The following is a 20,935-nucleotide window of genomic DNA, read 5'->3' as shown; positions in this document are numbered from 1 at the left end:
GAAATCATATTAGCTTAAGTGTGTTAAACAACTTTCAATCTTCTAGCTAACGATAGTTTGCAAAATAAAGTTGTATAATTACTACATTTTATATGATTGTACACTATTCTAACACGACACGGGACTTGTTTTCTATAGACAAAGAAGGAAATCAAGTGTGGGTTATTCTGCAATAACTTATGGGCGGAGCTTAATGTTTCGAAAATAGTTCCGAATAAATAAAGAAAATATTGCAGTAAAATGCACGTGCTAAAACCCGCTCTAAAAGAAATGTATCATGTATATAAAAATAATGAAACAACAAATTGTATATTTGGTGATAAGTGGCATAACCACGTCTACAAAAAATGTTATTTGTTAGGGAACGTAATTCAGAAAACATTTATAGCATGTCAGCTTTTCAGTAGCATCAATACACGTGACGATATTACGTTTCTACGATTGTTGATTTCAATGAAAGTGACGTCATTTGCAAAATATTTATGAATGAACATGACGTCATATGTTTGTACAATTCAATTACGTCACTAAATAGTGAACTTAGTACTAAGAAGGGCGGGGTATTGAAAAATATAGTTCACGTCCTAAAGCTTGAACCAAATCAATCAGAATCGTGTTAGAATCGAAATAATGTTTTTATATGATGGTTTGTTGTCGACAAACCCACATTAAGTTTTATAGATGCGTGTTATCAAATCACTCGTGCTTCGCACTCGTGATTTAATTCCTACGCATCTATACTCCTTACTGTGGGTTATTCGACAACAAACCATGATAGAAAAATATTATTTCTTAAATATGTATGTATCTCTCTTCGATACCAGCGGTATCTTATCAAGGTATGCATATGAATTTTTTTTTAACTCATTGTAGTTACTAGCATGCTGTCGATGCATGTAGTTATGCGACCTGTATTTATTTGTGTAAGCGTGTTAGGAAATAAAATATATTTTTATTATTTGTATTTCCGTCTTTCTAGCTACATTTTTACTTGGTTTGTGGTTGGTAATGTTGACGTATTTGTACTTTTTGAATGTATGTGTTACTGGTAGTAACTGGTATTGTGGTAATTGCAGTACATGTTTAGATAGCACTCTTGTTTTTCTCGTTGATAATAAACAGTTAGGGTTAGGGTTAAGGTTAGGGTTCCTTAATATTGCCGATTGTGATCGGCAATATTAAGGAAAACGTATTGAAAACAATCATGTTGAAGTTATATATAGCATTGTTGCATATTTAAGTTCATTCCTACCTCAAAAAATGTCTTCAATAACGCAATCGTTACATTAATATATAAGAAACATAGGCCAGTAGTTATATGCGAATTGATTAAACTTCTTCTTATGTGAATTTATTATTGCTCGTGGTTTTGACTGGACACGTCAACGTACTTTTTTATTGAAAACGTATAAACTGTTCTCATCAAAACACATATGTTTTATAGTATTTAAAGATACAAAGATATATGTTGTAATATTGATGTATTTATGCGGATATTTTTGTTCACACATGATATACCTAATGTTTGAATTTTCGTAAATATAGTTATACCGTTAATCGTGTGTTTTCTCTAAGTGTGTGAATGCTTTTTTATAGCGTGATTACCGTATTTTTTGTTGGCTTCCAACTGCATTTATATACAATGGCAAGTTATAAGCCGTTTTCCATGATCTCGCCAAAGGGTAAATGCTGGAAAAAATAATATTTCAGAAGATGATTTGATACGTTTTGTTTAAATGTCGCTTTGATATAACGGATGGAAATTCATAACATTTTATTTTATTTCCATTACAATATGTGACCATATTGAAAGCATAAGTGCTGTTGTTGTTAACTCATTGATCAAAATAATGTCTCTTCCAATGTATTTCTTTACAAATATTTTTGATTTGAGTGACTTCAGTCGTTGTATTTTCAGTTATTCATACCATATTCATTGCTTTATGGACTTAATCATAGGCGATATGTTCTTAATTGATTGCCTTGGTATATTTATTGATTACTGTATATGTATTTTGTTCTAGCTTTGAATATATTTATAAAATGTGTATACTTATTAGCTGATTTAAATGACTTAAATCGGAACATGTATTCATATCATACTTATTGTTATTTAGATACTATCTTTAGCGATGTGTTCGTAATTGTTGGCGTTTTTATATAAATTGAATATGAATTTAAAAAGTATACATCACTTAACACACAATTTGATATTTGCTTTCGTTATCTTGTTTTATTTGCTCTTGCTCTGAAAACTTTGCTCCTATTTAACAAACCCAGTTAATTACAAGTTTACAAAAAAACATATATGGTCAATTCTAGCTGCGCACAAATGGTTTCCCCAATATTATTTAACGCTATCATACAGCGTAAAAAACACAGAAGCTGCATGATCAAATAAAAATCAAGATACATTTGAAAAATATTAAACATTGTGGTATTTTTCATGCATTGAGCACTTTATTAAACGCGTGTGCGTTTCTTCGCGCGATATGTGAAAATCGACTTATAAATCACACTATGTATATGCTATGTTTTTATCATGATACTTCTTATTTACACATAACAGATGTAAGTCGATTTTTTATCCAAGGCGAATCCAAACTAAACAGATAATAAAAATGGGTGGAGCTTGTACATGTTTGCATATTTGTATTTGCATGAGTGCTGCCAGAAAAATAAAACTCTTACATCCAAAGTCCCAGGGCATAGCCACACGACCCTTGAACAAATAGTAGCGCCTAAGGTAAACATCTATTCAGACGCAGAAGGATGTATATACCTCTGATGATCAACTGTTTTATTATGTTTTGAAATGTCATTATATGTGGATATTCGGGGATAAATAACCCATCTATTCCATATATCCATATATATTGTATATAATGGACCATTATCGGTTATCTGCGGAAGCAGCACTGATTCAATGATCGCGGGTGCTAAAAACAATATCATGTTATTTTAACGCAACGACAAAATATTTAATGAAATTAAATGATATACACAATCATGTAAGGATTGACTAGATTCTTATAAGCATTTTGTTGATTATAAATTTAGCGCAACATTGTAAATTTGTGTATACGATTATGCATGTTACTTAAATGTATTTAAAATAACAATTGTACAATTTGTGTACATACATTTTAACAAAACGTTATACAAGGTATTTGTACGAACATATAATGCATTAAACAAAATTTACACATATGTATGTTTTATTACGTACGTTAACGTAATACAATTAAGAATGCGAGAACGTCCACAGAACAATGGCTTTTGTGTTTAAATATCTATCAGAAACAAACTTCAGTATGCATAAAGTTTGTGTATCAGTTGCAAGGACACGGTGACAAATGTTCGTTTCTATTAACATACTTTATTAGAAACATAAATGCAGTATACATTTAATTTATGTAATTTTTTACGTGAATGCATATTTGTGTTATGTATTTCTTCCAGCGAAAGGAAGTTTGTTATGTTAGTCATGTTTTCAGGGAGTATAACATATTTAAAACGCTCTGCTGCATATATGACAAATGTCTGCAACGTATTTTGATAAATTCATATGTTTGATTTACGCATTATATCAAAATGATTATTTACAATACTAACCGGTTATCATACTTTTCACCTGTGTAATATGACGACTGGATAAGAAGTATGCTATTGCAATAAGGTATGTTTAGTTTGAAATTTTTATTTTATGCTTTCCGGTGGTTTATAGAGATATCAATGAATTAAAACTGATAATTTCACTGTTTCAAACAGTGAAAATTATAAGTGAAAATTATCGATACTTTTCACTGTTTACTGTGAGATGACGTCATTTTTTGACGAAATGACGTCATTATCCCAGCGAAATTCTTTAGTTAATTCTTTGAAATTGTATATTAACGGTGAAAAAAAAGCATAAAATGAAAAGAACATTTGTTAGATTCAGTGGAATATCGATTTTAATTCACTTGTGGTCATAGAAAATATATATTTTCACTCGTGGCCGCGCCATTCGTGAACATATCTTTTTTTATCACTCGTGAACTAAAATCGATAATCCAACAAATCCAACAAATATCCTCTATGTAATTAATTTTTATTTCGTCAATAAGTATGTGTAATTCACATATCTAATTACCATGTTAATGTACGATTTGCCTCAACTCGTATTCACATCAATTACTACTCTTAAAAATGTAGTAATGCATATTTGCAACAATGCTATTTTACTTATGTAACCAGAGTACATGAATGTTTAGTAATTTAAGTAAATAGAACAATTGACTTTGCGATATATTGTTTTTCGTGTTCAATATTTAAAATAACCTCGGTCATTAAACGTAATATGAATAAGCATACGGGGAAGAACATCAATTAACAGTCCTTATGTTGATGTTGTCGCTGTTGTAATTGTTGTTTTATTACCATCTCGTACGCGGAATAATTTCCAAGGTAAATCCAAGTTGAAAGAAATCATAATCACCATAACCGCGATATTCTTTGAACGTGTGCCATTACTTACACGATAAGTGTCAATATATTACTAGTATAAATTTTGTTTACGCAGCTTTTCAATACTTTAACATTCCGTATCTAACCCGACTTTTATTGGTAGCATATGTGAATAGTGTTATGGACTATACAATGACATGAATGTTTAGTTAATATTTAGGTCTCCTAGGTTTCTACATTTGATTTTTTTAATAAGTTTCTTACGCTTTTGTCATCAGTATGTTGAGTAATATTACAGCGGTCAGCTTAACTACCATTTGGTTTAACACACATTCGATGTGCAGTAAGTGCAAAATGGTCTCTTAGAATTATGAATCTTATCTCTAAAATAGTCACTGTATAAAGATAACATTTTCGAACACGATCTTAACAGTAAAATCGTTATTGATATTTAAGTTTATTATTTGATAGGTATATTGATGACACGTATGCGCTATTAAAACGTATCCATACTCACCACGTGTTAGTTTCGATCATGTGCCTTAATCGCACGGTAAGCGCCTGATTTAGTTCAAGATTTCGAATTAAGAGGAAAAACTCATAATAAAAACATGCGGATGTATTGATAAGCTATGTGCGGATAATGTTAATGCAAGGCCTTCTAATTAGCACCATTAACGATGAAGCTATTTGACAGCTTTTACCATAGCAGGAAATATCCATAATCTAAGGATGTACCCAAGTTCAACGGTGGAAGGAGCGAAATCGCCCATGAAAACACGTGAACAGCCATACAGGCAATTGATATGCGTGCATTGTGAACAGTTTTGCACCCCCCTCCTCTCCAAAACAAGTAAATGAATAAACACATATCTTGCCATTAACTGCAATTTAACGGTGCATGCTTAAATTATGTCAGTCTATTAAATGTATTATTTACGTTAACGCGGACTGCTGTTTGAGCATTATTTTTTCTAAGTATGTTCATGTCTGCAAGTTAAGCGAATATCGCGAAAGTAATCTGCGTGTACGGTTATTCATCGCCATTGATAATTACAAATTGAAGCTTTCCTATCCATCTGTAAAAACAATTCTGCGTGGACAAGAACAGTTGGATTTTGGTTCCTTATCTGATCATACATTCGATTGAACAAATAATTCAAGCAATATATGAATTACGTAGTTGCACATCTCTACAAATGATGCATAGTGTGTAGGACATTCATGGCAATTATTAAATTTCTTTGCTTACTCAAGTTAATATGTTATATTGCTCTTCTTAAATCAATACCATTGATACGTTTCTTGATGTGCATCTAACATTAAAATGATCTTCTAAAGGCACAAATTAAACGTAAGCAAGTGATCAACGTATTATCTATAAAGGTAGTTACCATGGTAAGCAATCAAAGCAGCCGAGTATCGTTGTAATTATTCAGGAAGAGACGGCCTTTGTGATTAGAAGCCGAGTGGAGTATTTTCAAGAGGACTGACATGTACTATCACGAGATTTCCAATATGGTCATTTGAAAAACGCGTTCCCACCCCCTGTACGTCGATAATCCAAACTGTGTAGGATATTTCAAACTAAAGAAAAAATCGGGACAGACATAAAGACTCCAGTCATTTATTTATAAGAACACGTTTATTTAAGGTAAGTTGTGACATAATAAACGTTTCTTTTTGATAAAATGTTATTTTCCGGATACAATGCGCTAAAAACCCATAACAATTACATCGAAATAAAATGAATATGTTTGAAAATCTGGAAAAAGTTAATGAACTCTAAATGCCTGAACAAAATACTAATCCATAACACAACTAACCATTACGTAGAAAAATAAAAAAAGATGAGAACTTACCTTACATGGAACAACCGGCAATTATGTTATCGGACAAAAATATATGCTGATATTACTCCACAAAACATAGATGAACAACATCAGCAACTCGCTATTTAAAATGGCGTTATCAAAGTGATAGAAAAAGTTAATCAAAGTGCCTGCCCATCGCCCAAGCTTTAAAACTATTTGTCACCAGTTTAAAGGAGCGAATAGACGGTTTTTCCCTATATAATGAAATATCAAATATTCACAATTACAAAAAGTCCAAATTGTATTATCATAAAATCGGAAGGAATAATACGTAATAAATGAAATCGGAAAGAAAAATAGCTCAAGTCCACAAATATTTTATATTTAAGTCATTCCATATAAAACTCGCAAGCTTTCTATGCTTAAATACCGTTTAAAGTCGTTTATCGTAAGTGAGCATGCGCATAGCGGGGTACTGTTCAATTTACTCGTAAATATTTTACTACTACTTCAATTTTCCCGCGCCGGCAAAAAGGGTCACGGGGAAAACCTTTTATTATTATTAAAATACATCATTTACAGAAGATTTTTTATATATAGGTCTGTGTATTTAGAAATCATTTAAAATGTTCTTTTCAATGTGTAAATATTTTTCGGAAAGTAAAATGCTATACTAGCCGTCGATATTGCCTTAACTATTTGTGTACAATTGGATGCAATCTTTCTGATATAATGTATAATGAATCAGATCAGTTATGCCTCGAATAATATTCGAAACCTCTAATATGGTGACAAATACACGAATCAGCAGGGCAAGTGCCACTTTAGCATGCAGCTTAGAATAGAATTCCTTTAAATCAAGTGATTATATAATAAGTAGGGACATTTTTAAATTTCTTGCTTTTCATGCTATCCAAAATGACATGGAACACGTGCTATGGCATCTCTGTGTACGTGGAATGCAAATTTCGCATGTTATTTTGCTTCTAATCTCAATTGTATATATTTGCAAATTCCATTGAAATTGATTTCACTAATAACAAATAAATGAATGTTGATGTTCGTGGAAAGTATTTTTAATATTCCATTATACACATCGTTTGAGTCTTTGGTTATAAATAGTTGTTTTCAAAGAATAATATCCGACCTGTGTTTGGAAAACATTTCAAATACATCGAAGCATGTGCATTATCCATTTTGAGTTTTGTTAATATCCACATACATTTTCTTAGCAGTTTGAATTTATACATAAACTTTTATACCCTTCCTGCAAACACATGATTTTAACACAGAAACATACTAGGTGTTTAAAGTAAACTTCTAAAGGACATTCATGATATAATTTGGCATATCTCTGTTTAAGTTTCGTTCGCTCTTTTGTCAATTAATTTGTAAATAATTCAACACATATGTCGCATTTCATGAAAATTAGCATCATCCGAAGACAGATATATCGTTTTTTACAAAATTGATTTCACTAATAACAAATAAATGAATGTTGATGTTCGTGGAAAGTATTTTTAATATTCCATTATACACATCGTTTGAGTCTTTGGTTATAAATAGTTGTTTTCGAAGAATAATATCCAACCTGTCTTTGGAAAACATTTCAAAAACATCGCAGCATGTGCATTATCCTTTTTGAGTTTTGTTAATATCCACATACATTTTCTTATCAGTTTGAATTTATACATAAACTTTTATACCCTTCCTGCTAACACATGATTTTAACACAGAAACATACTAGGTGTTAAAAGTACACTTCTAAAGGACATTCATGATATAATTTTGAATATCTCTGTTAAAGTTTCGTTCGCTCTTTTGTCAATTAACTTGTAAATAATTCAACACATATGTCGCATTTCATGAAAATTAGCATTTTCCGAAGACAAATATATCGTTTTTTACTAGAAAACTATTAAATCATTGCAGAACTCAAAACGCATGTGTGTGTCAGACATACATTATCAAATGTGTAGAACAATAAAGTCCTTATAGTTACTCAATTAGCAGAAATGATAAAATAATCACCTACCTTTCAGTTTCAGTTTCGGCCGACATTTTTTTCTTCAGTTTGAATTATCCAACTGAGTTTGGATTATCGACGCACAAGGTGGTTCCGTACGTTTTGATTTTCTTTTAAGTGACACGGTGGTTTATCTGCGACGAGGAGTGCCTTGCCTCGTTCTCCGGTAGACCCGTAATTTTGACGAATGGTGGGAACATTATGATATATTATTTATTTATAAAAGTATTGCCCTGATGTCCGAGGCATAATAAATAGTTTAAAAAATGTCAATGCGTTTATTCCAGTATCGGATTCAAATATCACATTCAAGCTCAAGGCTAAGTTTTACTTATTATGTTACTTTTACCTTGTCGCGATTTAAACATTGATTGCAGATTGTCAATTTCAAAGAATGCAGGTCGAAGTTCGACAAAAATATATTTCATAAATGCCTGCTTACGAAATAACACAAAATTAACATAATTCAGCAATTTAGCCAATTTTGCAACAAACGAAATCCTATTATAATATCAAAGGGTGTTTTCACGTGATAGTCAAGATGTCGAAGCTTATGCCGAGACAGGTACTTTCGCCCTTTCATACCCTTCATTAGCTGTATTTTTAAATGCCGCTCACTTTCCAGCCATATCAGCAAGAAAGTTATTAGAGTTTATTTCGTATATATATTCGCTCTATATCTAGATTTTACTCTCTGCGAAATTTGTTAGCGGAATGACCAAATTAAACCTCCACTAAGAAAATTCGCAGCGAGTAAAGTCAATAATAAAGCGTATTTTAATAGGAAATAAACGATGATAACTTTCTTATTGATATGGCTGGAAAGTGAACGTAATTTTAAAATAAAACAAAATAAATGAAGGGTATAAAACGGCAAAAAAAAAACGGCTCGGCATGGACGTCGCCATATTGAGTATCACGCAATTATAATGCGCAGTTGGTGCATTATCTATTTTGAGTTTTGTTAATATCCACATACATTTTCTTAGCAGTTTGGATTTATACATAAACTTTTATACCCTTCCTGCTAACACATGATTTTAACACAGAAACATACCAGGTGGAAAAAGTAAACTTCTAAAGGACATTCATGATTTAATTTTGAATATCTCTGTTAAAGTTTCGTTCGCTCTTTTGTCAATTAACTTGTAAATAATTCAACACATATGTCGCATTTCATGAAAATTAGCATTTTCCGAAGACAAATATATCCGATTCTTTTTTTACTAGAAAACTATTAAATCGTTGCAGAACTCAAAACGCGTATGTGTGTCAGACATTCATTATCAAATGTGTAGAACAGTAACGTCCTTATAGTTACTAAATTAGCAGAAATGCTAAAATAATCACCTACCTTTCAGTTTCAATTTCGGCCGACATTTTGTTCTTCAGTTCGAATTAACCAACTGAGTTTGGATTATCGACGTACAGGGGGTGGTTCCGTACGTTTTGATTTTCTTTTAAGTGACACGGTGGTTTATCTGCGACGAGGAGTGCCTTGCCTCGTTCTCCGGAAGACCCGTAATTTTAACGAATGGCGGGAACATTATGATATATTATAAATTTATAAAAGTATTGCCCTGATGTCCGAGGCATAATAAATAGTTTAAAAAAAGTCAATGCGTTTATTCCAGTATCGGATTCAAATATCACATTCAAGCTCAAGGCTAAGTTTTACTTATTATGTTACTTTAATTTTGTCGCGATTTAAACATTGATTGCAGATTGTCAATTTCAAAGAATGCAGGTCGAATTTCGACAAAAATATATTTTATAAATGCCTGCTTACGAAATAACAGACAAAATTAAAATCATTCAGCAATTTAGCCAATTTTGCAACAAACGAAATCCTATTATAATATCAAAGGGTGTTTTCACGTGATAGTCAAGATGTCGAAGCTTATGCCGAGACAGGTACTTCCGCCCTTTCATACCCTTCATTAGCTGTATTTTTAAATGCCGTTCACTTTCCAGCCATATCAGCAAGAAAGTTATTAGAGTTTATTTCGTATATATATTCGCTCTATATCTAGACCTTACTCTCTGCGAAATTTGTTAGCGGAATGACCAAATTAAACCTCCACTAAGAAAATTCGCTGCGAGTAAAGTCAATTATAAAGCGTATTTTAATACGAAATAAACGATGATAACTTTCTTATTGATATGGCTGGAAAGTGAGCGTAATTTTAAAATAAAACAAAATAAATAAAGGGTAAAAAACGGCGAAAAAAACGGCTCGGCATGGACGTCGCCATATAGAGTATCACGCGATTATAATGCGCAGTTGGTGCATTATCCATTTTGAGTTTGGTTAATATCCACATACATTTTCTTATCAGTTTGGATTAATACATAAACTTTTATACCCTTCCTGCTAACACATGATTTTAACACAGAAACATACTAGGTGTTTAAAGTAAACTTCTAAAGGACATTCATGATATAATTTGGCATATCTCTGTTAAAGTTTCGTTCGCTCTTTTGTCTATTAACTTGTAAATAGTTCAACACATATGTCGCATTTCATAAAAATTAGCATTTTCCGAAGACAAATATATCGTTTTTTACTAGAAAACTATTAAATCATTGCAGAACTCAAAACGCATATGTGTGTCAGACATTCATTATCAAATGTGTAGAACAATAAATTCCTTATAGTTACTAAATAATCAGAAATGATAAAATAATCACCTACCTTTCAGTTTCAGTTTCGGCCGACATTTTTTCTTCAGTTCGAATTATCCAACTGTGTTTGGATTATCTACGTACAGGTGGTGGTTCCGTACGTTTTGATTTTCTTTTAAGTGACACGGTGGTTTATCTGCGACAAGGAATGCCTTGCATCGTTCTCCGGAAGACCCGTAATTTTGACGAATGGTGGGAACATTATGATATATTATTAATTAATAAAAGTATTGCCCTGCTGTCCGAGGCATAATAAATAGTTTAAAAAATGTCAATGCGTTTATTCCAGTATCGGATTCAAATATCACATTCAAGCTTTAGGCTAAGTTTTACTTATTATGTTACTTTAACCTTGTCGCAATTTAAACATTGATTGCAGATTGTCAATTTCAAAGAATGCTGGTCGAATTTCGACAAAAATATATTTTATAAATGCCTGCTTACGAAATAACAGACAAAATTAAAATCATTCAGCAATTTAGCCAATTTTGCAACAAACGAAATCCTATTATAATATCAAAGGGTGTTTTCACGTGATAGTCAAGATGTCGAAGCTTATGCCGAGACAGGTACTTTCGCCCTTTCATACCCTTCATTAGCTGTATTTTTAAATGCCGCTCACTTTCCAGCCATATCAGCAAGAAAGTTATTAGAGTTTATTTCGTATATATATTCGCTCTATATCTAGATTTTGCTCTCTGCGAAATTTGTTAGCGGAATGACCAAATTAAACCTCCACTAAGAAAATTCGCAGCGAGTAAAGTCAATAATAAAGCGTATTTTAATAGGAAATAAACGATGATAACTTTCTTATTGATATGGCTGGAAAGTGAACGTAATTCTAAAATAAAACAAAATAAATGAAGGGTAAAAAACGGCGAAAAAAACGGCTCGGCATGGACGTCGCCATATAGAGTACCACGCGATTATCCCCAATGAATTGTAGACACTTAAAATATATAAACGCGTTTTTAAGCCATACGGGTTAAGCTATTCAAGTAGAGTATAATTTTGTATTATATTATTGTACAAAATACATGATTTAAACATCACCTCACGTTGAAATTTTACGCAAGTCATGGCCATTGATCCGCCTCGATAGCAAATAAGTTAGCTACACTTTATATATATATATATATATATATATATATATATATATATATATATATATATATATATATATATATATATATTTATGTATATATATATATATATATATATATATATATATATATATATATATATATATATATATATATATATATATATCTATATATATATATCTATATATATATATATATATATATATATATATATCTAGTAGGATATTTCTTTACAGTACATGTTTGCATACATACATAATTACGCATACGCATGAGTAGCACCAAACATGTATACCCTTCCGCCATTAACATGACAATGGAACGAATACATAACAAGAAATATTTTTAAAACGATATTCGGCGTGTATTTTCTGTACCACTTATCGTAAACAACGTTTTGTTACAGTAAAATGTTTGTGGTTAATAACATTACGTTTCAGCAGATATATTCAAAACGGGGCATGCTCTTTTACCATGTTCTTTAATTACACATTTATGTCATACCAAACTTTATATTTCGTTGTTTCCTTTCCTACGTAAATGATGTTATATGTACGGACGTGATTTCACATGCCCGTGTGCATGAACATATAATTTTTATCTTTTGATTATTGTTTTTTCTCTAATTCAATAAGCTTAGGCACGTTTGTTCGTTAAGTACGGCAATAATTTAATGATGAGTCGCGAAAGTAGTGATGAAAACATAGTCGGACCCCTGTCGTAAGATCACTTGAATACGTGAGTTCGCCCATGGACACACGGTAAGGTTAATTAAATCCCCGCGATATGGCCTAATATGTGTTGAAAACGGCAAACAATATCCAACAAACGAATGCATTATCAAACATAGTATGTGCACTGAAGTGGCTCTGTAATTTCTGTTTGAACAGTTTATTTAATATGCAAAATGGGCACGCATTAGAGCGATTTTCAAAGAAACCATATTGCTTATATACCATGCTCGCTATAACGTTCACAAATGCCAGGTTCGAAATAACTCGTTTTCTTTACACTCATGATCGCGTTAAACGTTAACTATACACGTTTAAATTCGCAATTTTTTTACAGAATCACGACAAATATCAAATACAATACAGAAAATACATAGTTATTTAATTGATCTATAAATATATAATAAATTGAATATAACTGATTCAACATTAACGTTTTTAAACTATTATTTTATCTTTTTCCCTGAATATGCTTTCCTATTTATAGCTGGTGATGTTCTAATTATTGATCTTACACGGCAGTGAAACACTTGCTACGCCTCTACAAAGAAAACTGTTGGGAATCGTGAATGCGTTTAATGTATTATGTCTATTTTGAAGTGCTGTGTGGTCAATGTTTAATGGGTCTTTCTTTTAAATTGACCAATGTAAATTTGTATTTAATTAATTCGGACCTACTGGCGGGAAATTTCTTTTAAATTCTTTTGGCTGTCTGTGAAGGTCCTGAAACGTCAAATGTGACGTTAAACAGCTACACCGAAAAATCACAACATTTATGAAGCGCATGTTACGCCATACCGACATTGTGTAATTGAACCCAGTTTGTGACCATTTTGTAATTCGCAATGATGTGAACATTCTCGTGTTTATAAAAAATGAAAATTGTTGCTTTATCATCTTCACTGGAGCTTGACTTCATACGTATTCAATAACACCTCTGTGAACAAACGAACGTACAACAACAACCCCAACACATATATGGTTAGTAGTTCTTGTAAGTAGTACATATACTGTGCCTGTTTTGGGTCACTTACACTCAGCCTTCGTGTATATGGACGAACACATCTTGGATCGACGTTATTAAGTTGTTTATTAAATGTATTTTTTGCATAATCCATCCACAATCATAAGGTTTGCTTCCATTTTTAGAGACATGTACTGTCTGATTACCCCGAAAACTGTAGAATGCTACAAGAGAGACGCGGTAAAACAATTTACTCGAAAGTAAACAAAGCGTTGTGTGATGATGGATATGGTCGCACAATCCTGAGCAGTTACGTATATGTCAATAACTGGTCGAACGTATCATCATGCTGGACCGTCAATGTCCTATTCACTGCAAGGAAAATTACGTAGCGACGTTGTATAAGCATTTCGTTATAACTGCCCCGACATCCTGTCCAAAGGGACTGCAAGACCTCGTCACTGGCCGCCACCGGAAGCCATTCAGCAAATCGTATCACTTGGAACATTTCCTACGCCTGTTGGATTTTAAGGTATTTAATCCACGTAAGAAAAACGCTTAAAAACATCTTAAACATTGTATTATGAACAGCGGGAAATAACACTCAGTCCTTGTTTCATGAACAGATATTTCCTCTGCTGTTATGAGAACGGGGTTGGATTTTACACATATGCTAATCTACGCGCAATAAATAGACGCATGTACAAGATGGTGATGGAAGTTTGCATAAGGATAATTATGGAATGATTCCGCGTTATAAGTCCGGATGATGTCTTAAATGGGATGTTGTTGCAAACGACAACATTTATCAATTGATAAGTTGCCAAGCACGGATAACACTCATTTATAAATGGTGAGTACGTTGATCCTTTAACGTATCAACGAGGATTGTTTGGCAGATTATTATAATTCAATTCGTAAATGTATTATTATTTTGTCAATAATTGATATTCAACTTTTAGTCGTGTATTGCAAATGTAAGCAAATTTGAGCTGTTTAATAATTGTCTGGTTAATAGCCGGCTATTACCATTACGAGGATATGAATATTTGCTAAAATGTATGATATCAAAACATAACACTTGAAGCTAACGTTTTATCAAATTAAATTGTATTATTCCAATAGTGTGATCAAGGAGAAATAATCATCATATCAAGTTGTGAACGTGTTTCTTTCAAAAACTGCTATTAGTAACCGGCATTGTATCTCCTATAGTAATGCGAGTTCTATGCATTTGTGTGAGCGTGTTAGGAAATAAAGTGTTTTTCTATATTTGTTTTCGTAAAAAAATGTCCACACGCTATGATATCTTGTAGAAATATATGTGTTACATATGGTGATAATATATATTATAATCGCAAAACATCCAGACTTAGTAATCTTGTTTTTATCGTTAAAAATAAAATGATATTGTGATCGGCAATACTGTTGGAAACTTATTTAACACTTCAATGTTGCAATTATAGATATACATATTTTAACATCTGTATAATTCTGCCGCCGAAATTGCTTCTATAATGTTAATATAGAATCAATTTATAGCACGCATTTTGCAGTTCTTATTACAAGTTTGATTATGTTATTTTACTTGTGAAATTATACATGATGTCATGTGCTCCTTTATTATGTTTGTTCTCTATTAAATTGTATATAAAAAGACACATGTACAAACACCATTTGTAGATGATGACGCCTTTAAGTAAATGTTGAAACTAATATGTGAATATATTGATAGGTCAATTTAAATATCGCTTTAATGTAACTGTTGGAAATAATTCACGTTTTATTTTATTAAGAATTAACCGTTGTAAAGGTTATGACAGCGTAAGTACTACTATCGTTGTAAATCTGTTGATAAACATAGTATCAATGCTGATTTATAAATACACATTTTGCTGATTTAAAGGACTATTGTCGTTTAAGATTCATGTATTCATAACATATGTATTGCTTTCATTATTTTATTACTAACGATATGTTTGTTATTGTTGTCATTGGCATATTTATTTAATAATTGAATAGCATTTTTTCTGCATTTCATCGGTGTATGAACTGTCGGGAATATTACGTTTAATTTGCATAAACGCCGACGGCGAAATGCAGAAAAGTGCTATTCAATCATTATACTTACAACAAATAATGATCTTAATGAGCTGAAATTATATCTGGGTTAGGGTCATAAAAGTCATTTTTAATGTAGCGTATACATCTATTTTTAGTCTTGGTTTCATCTCCGTCAAGCGGGTATATCGCTGAAGTTCGCGCAAAAAATATAACGTCATTTCGCTATTGACCAATAAAAAAGGCCATGAAGTTTCGCGCAAAACATAACGTCATTTTGGCAACTAGTTTATGACCAGAAAGTAACGCCTTGAATATTCATGGATAAATTTGCATACGAAGTGGGTTCATCGGAAAAGGAAAAACCGGTCACGTGAAAAAATTATCCAATCAGAATGCAGCATTCATATGAATATGACAGACGTTGAAATTATGTATTATTGTGTTTCTATTTAAATGTTTATTATGCCTTTACTCTACATGTCATGGTTGCTTTGTATGAGAACATAGTTGATTATCTTATTACCAATGTCTCTGATGTTGTTAATGCGATCGAGTTACAATATATGATGTATTAATTTTATATTGTTGTGTTCATTTATTAACACAATAAAAGCTATTGATTCTCTCCGTTAACTGATTTGTTCACATTACGGATGTATCTGTCAACGTTAGTTGTTCTTGATTTCTTTGAAATTTTATTCGTACATACGTACAGCGCAAAGTTTTTCGTGATAACGACAAAAACCATGTAAGACAATACGACTCACGTGTATCTATAAAATCGAGTTCAATGAACCTATAACCTTACAACAAACACAAAACCTTTTAAAATCGACATCAAATTGCGTATTTTTGAGGAGACATAATCACAACAAAAAACGTAATAAATCCATTTTCAAAGCATGAAGTTTTTAATTTGTCGTTTGCAGCAAAGGAAGTACAAATATTACGCTTCACTAATTTTGATCATATGAGCGTCTGATTTTTTGGTCTTCGTTGGAAGCTGAACGTTTGAAGCTGTTTATTTGTACATGGTGTTAACAAACCGCACGCAATAAATTAATATATATTTTTTCAAATGTTCAAATTAGCAATATATCAGCGATTTCTATTGTATTGCTGTCGAGATTTTCAAACTTGTATTAAAATAATTATTCTGCAAGTACACCATATCACCCTTGTTTTACTTTGTTGCATCTACTGTCAACGTATTGATGGAATTAATACTACATTTGCTTTGAATCTACTGATACCATTATTTACCCTCTTAATGTGTATGTTCGGTCATTGTCGATGTCAATTTAATGATATTGTTATGTCTGATATTGCAGTGACGTGTTAAAGGAAATGAGGGAATGACTTATGTCGGCCTGAATATATTGCTTCATAACGCTATTACTGAGTGCATGCCTCCTTTGTTTGCAACACTGTTTTCGTTATGAAATCAGTGATTGAACATTTGTTGCTCTGATCATATTGCCCAAGTTATTAATGTTATTTATTTCACATACCTGATGATTTTAGAGAAAGTGTCGCTGTTAATATATAAGGTTTAGCCTGTTTATGTATTACTTACAATACGTATCAATGCATCTTTGAATGTATTGGTAAATATTATGATTTGATTTCATGGACATATGAACAATTATATAGTTCATATCCTCAAAACTGTCTAAATAAGAGTAAAGATTTAAAACCATGATTAATACGTTCATCTATATTGATTCACTTGTTTAAATGTCATTGATTGTGATTTTTCATCCGTATTTATAGGTTGATCACATGCAGCACTGTTTAACGTTGGTTTTTGGAATGTTGACAGTATTTTCATATTTGTGGAGAACTAATGCATGCATATAGTCTGTCCTATTGTATATGGAGGTGACATTCACAACAACCAAACCATTGACTAAAAAGTCGATTTAGTTCACACATTTATTTTAAGCAGTAAAAGATTTGATGTATACTGATGGTTTATGTTCAACTATTATTATCAACTTGTATTATTGCCCTCACCATTCCATGACAAGTGTATTGCAAAGTCTGGACACACAATGATGTCATTCGTATTTACAGTTTATGCGGCGTTTTTAAATACAAAAATCTGTAAACAGGGAATTTTATCGTAATTATCGTAATAAATATCATGATATTTTTTTACTATATATATTTTTAACATTCAATACATTAAACAAATATTATATTAATTTTAGTTTATTTATCAATTTTTTAAAACGAATTCGTCAATTATGAAGTTAATTGCTATGAAATATGCGTGAATATTGAGCACTGGGTAGTTGTCAACATAACACATCATGAATATTAATTAGTTAACATATCAACCATTGAGCAACTAAACAAAGCTGGAATAAAAATCAATAATACTTTTATGATACATGCATATGTTACATAATAAGTGTACCAACAGTCTATTTAAACAATAAGACAATTATGGTCCTGAGACGCCCATCTGAATTAGAGGTAAAGCAATAGTCGAAACTTGACCTGCTGTTTTTGGTTCACAGAGAACATCCACATTCGAACGTGACAGTTGTATTATCACGAAAAACAGACAAACCAAGTTTAATAAACATTTAGACCCGACTGTAGCCTTAATGTTCTTGCACTTTGTTTCTAAAATCTGACCTGGTAATCTAAGTTTTGGACACTTGTGACCCAGTTTCGAATTCAGATTAAATATTAAAACGATACATAAACTGACCTAGTTTCATCAAGATTTAGTAATAAATGCGGTTTCAAAAGTGGTTAAAAGTTGTTGTTTTTTTCCAAAATTAGATCTATTGGACTTATATTTTGCTAGAGGTGGATGTTCATACTTGGTCTAAATATTGTCAAAGTAAACATTCTGACCACGTTTCGTCAATATTGAGTAAAACAATCTCTCTAATACAGTCATAATAAGGATTACTATGATTGTAACTTGTGATATAGTATATAGGTGAACATAACCATGACTAAAACACGGCCTATATATTGTAACGAAAAACATGTTGGCTAATTTTCTTGACCATTGATTATAGAGGTATCAAGAGTGATAACACTGTTTTTCTTAGATGTTTTCTGGTGACCTAGTTTTCGGATACACGTGATCATAATTTGAACTCTTACAGTATACATTCGGAGTATGTTTCTTTAAGAATGAATCACAAAAGTTGTCTTGAGTTCGGTAACGAGCTAGACGTTGACGCACCACGACGCGGGACGTACATATGACGGACGCAGGGTAATCACAAAAGATCGCAATGAGCACTTCGTGTACTGGTGAGTTGAAACTAAAATATCTACATTAACATTTAAAAACCAAAATGACAATTCAAGCGACACAACAAGCAACATGCGCATTATACAAATGCACATTGTCGAAGTGACGCACCATAAAACACTTATTCACTAACAACACAATCACAATGTTTTCATCAAACAGCTACTAACAATGCTTTAAAGATAAATGCGTTGGTAGGAAGTAATTGTGGTTTGAGCTTGCTTGTAAAATGCTTGGAATGAAAAGCCTTGCATGTGTTTACAATCATATCAAATCGAAATTATAAAAATAAATAATCCCAGTTTAGTGCTTATAGTTAAGAAGTTCATATCAAGTTTCAAATATTTGTGTAGTTGCACATGGGTTTCTGTCAAAATGTGTTGATATAATAACTGTTTCAATTCATGTTGAAGGCGGTTTTTAAGTTTTCTTATTACTATTATATGGTAATTGAAAAAACAACAAGTTAAGATTAGCAAACAACTAAATCATACGTTTGTTCAACAATATTTTCACCGAGATGCTTATTAACAATATGTAATTCCTCATGTACAACATAAAACCGTGGTTGATTTGTTTTTCGATTGGCATAAAATTTCAAACGTTTGCAAAGTTAATTAAATTTGATCTTGAAACGAGAAAGGTATTTACTCGTCACATATCATATAACATACATGCTTTATGGATGACCAATCAACGGTAATCATTCCAGAAAGTGTACTTCACTCCTAAATAGAATACGTTCCTAAACTGTTGCATTCCAAACAAATCAACAATTGAATTACTTTACATATAAAATATATTTTCTAATATATTAGTTACTCAGATTTCGAAAAATGAAAGTACATATGTCAATCCCAGACGGATTTTAATAGAAGACAAATAAACATGTAACTTTGCCCTGAACATAGTTTTAAAAGTATAGACTTTTCATTTCAATATACTGCCGAGCGATAATTGACAATATAAACAGCTAAACAAATTACATTACAATCATGCACCTTATAACTGACTTTGATTTCATGAGTTTAAGAATTACAAGTGCACCACCCATATCGTTAAAATGACAATAATCCTTCAAAAGCGACGACTTTGGTGGACTTAAATGAGCAACAACTAACATTATTCTCAGAATAAAACATTGCATTTAATAGTTGTCTTATTTCAAATACTAGTAAGCAGACATCGATTTTTATTTATTTCGTTTGGATATACTATTCGATAAAATCTGCTTAGTATTGATACACAAACAACCCAATCAAGATAAACTGTTAGTTAAAAAACACAAATGGCAATTAGATTAAAACAACAAAATAAATCGTGACGAACCGAAGTTACCTAAAGTGAATATATTTCAAAATAAGAAATATATTCAAAATTTAAATGTGTAGATGAGGCCAACAATAAAATAAATTATTTCTATGAACGCCACAACAGAATACATCGTGGAGACAATAATGGTTGATGCAAATTCAGTACTTTGTGTGTACTTATTTCTGGACAACAGTACAATAGTTGATTGGTCTTCAGTAAATGACAGTTGCTTCCGGGTCCATAATCTCCTTTTCCAAGAGATCTATAAGAGGAGTGTCTGAATGATGGTCTGCAACAATAAAAGCATGAACGTCGTTACTCAGTGTATGTTAGATTTGTATTGTGTCAATGTGAAAGTTAATATTGAAAATTGTATTTACACTATAAAAGACACGTTATATGCTTGCTTAGTACTTTACTTTTTTTCCTTTCCGAAAAAATGTAACAAAGCTTCCGTAATGTATTTAGTTGAAAAACTCAATGCGGCACGACTTCAATCCGA

General features: G+C 31.7%; 2 protein-coding genes and 1 long non-coding RNA gene across 4 annotated transcripts in view; 1 reads left to right on the top strand and 2 right to left on the bottom strand.

The window, feature by feature from the left end:
• Positions 1 to 20,935, bottom strand: part of LOC127869465 (uncharacterized) — a 314,131-nt gene that overhangs the window by 208,486 nt on the left and 84,710 nt on the right. The window lies entirely within an intron of this gene.
• LOC127869500 (uncharacterized) overlaps positions 1 to 20,935 on the top strand; it is a 293,685-nt gene that overhangs the window by 225,847 nt on the left and 46,903 nt on the right. The gene's annotated exons all lie outside the window — the stretch shown is intronic.
• Positions 1 to 20,935, bottom strand: part of LOC127869464 (uncharacterized) — a 239,366-nt gene that overhangs the window by 208,486 nt on the left and 9,945 nt on the right. The window lies entirely within an intron of this gene.

The sequence above is a fragment of the Dreissena polymorpha genome, chromosome 2 (genome assembly GCF_020536995.1).
Source record: "Dreissena polymorpha isolate Duluth1 chromosome 2, UMN_Dpol_1.0, whole genome shotgun sequence".
Classification (NCBI taxonomy): Eukaryota; Metazoa; Mollusca; class Bivalvia; order Myida; family Dreissenidae; genus Dreissena; species Dreissena polymorpha.
This window is presented reverse-complemented; position numbering and strand designations above follow the sequence as displayed.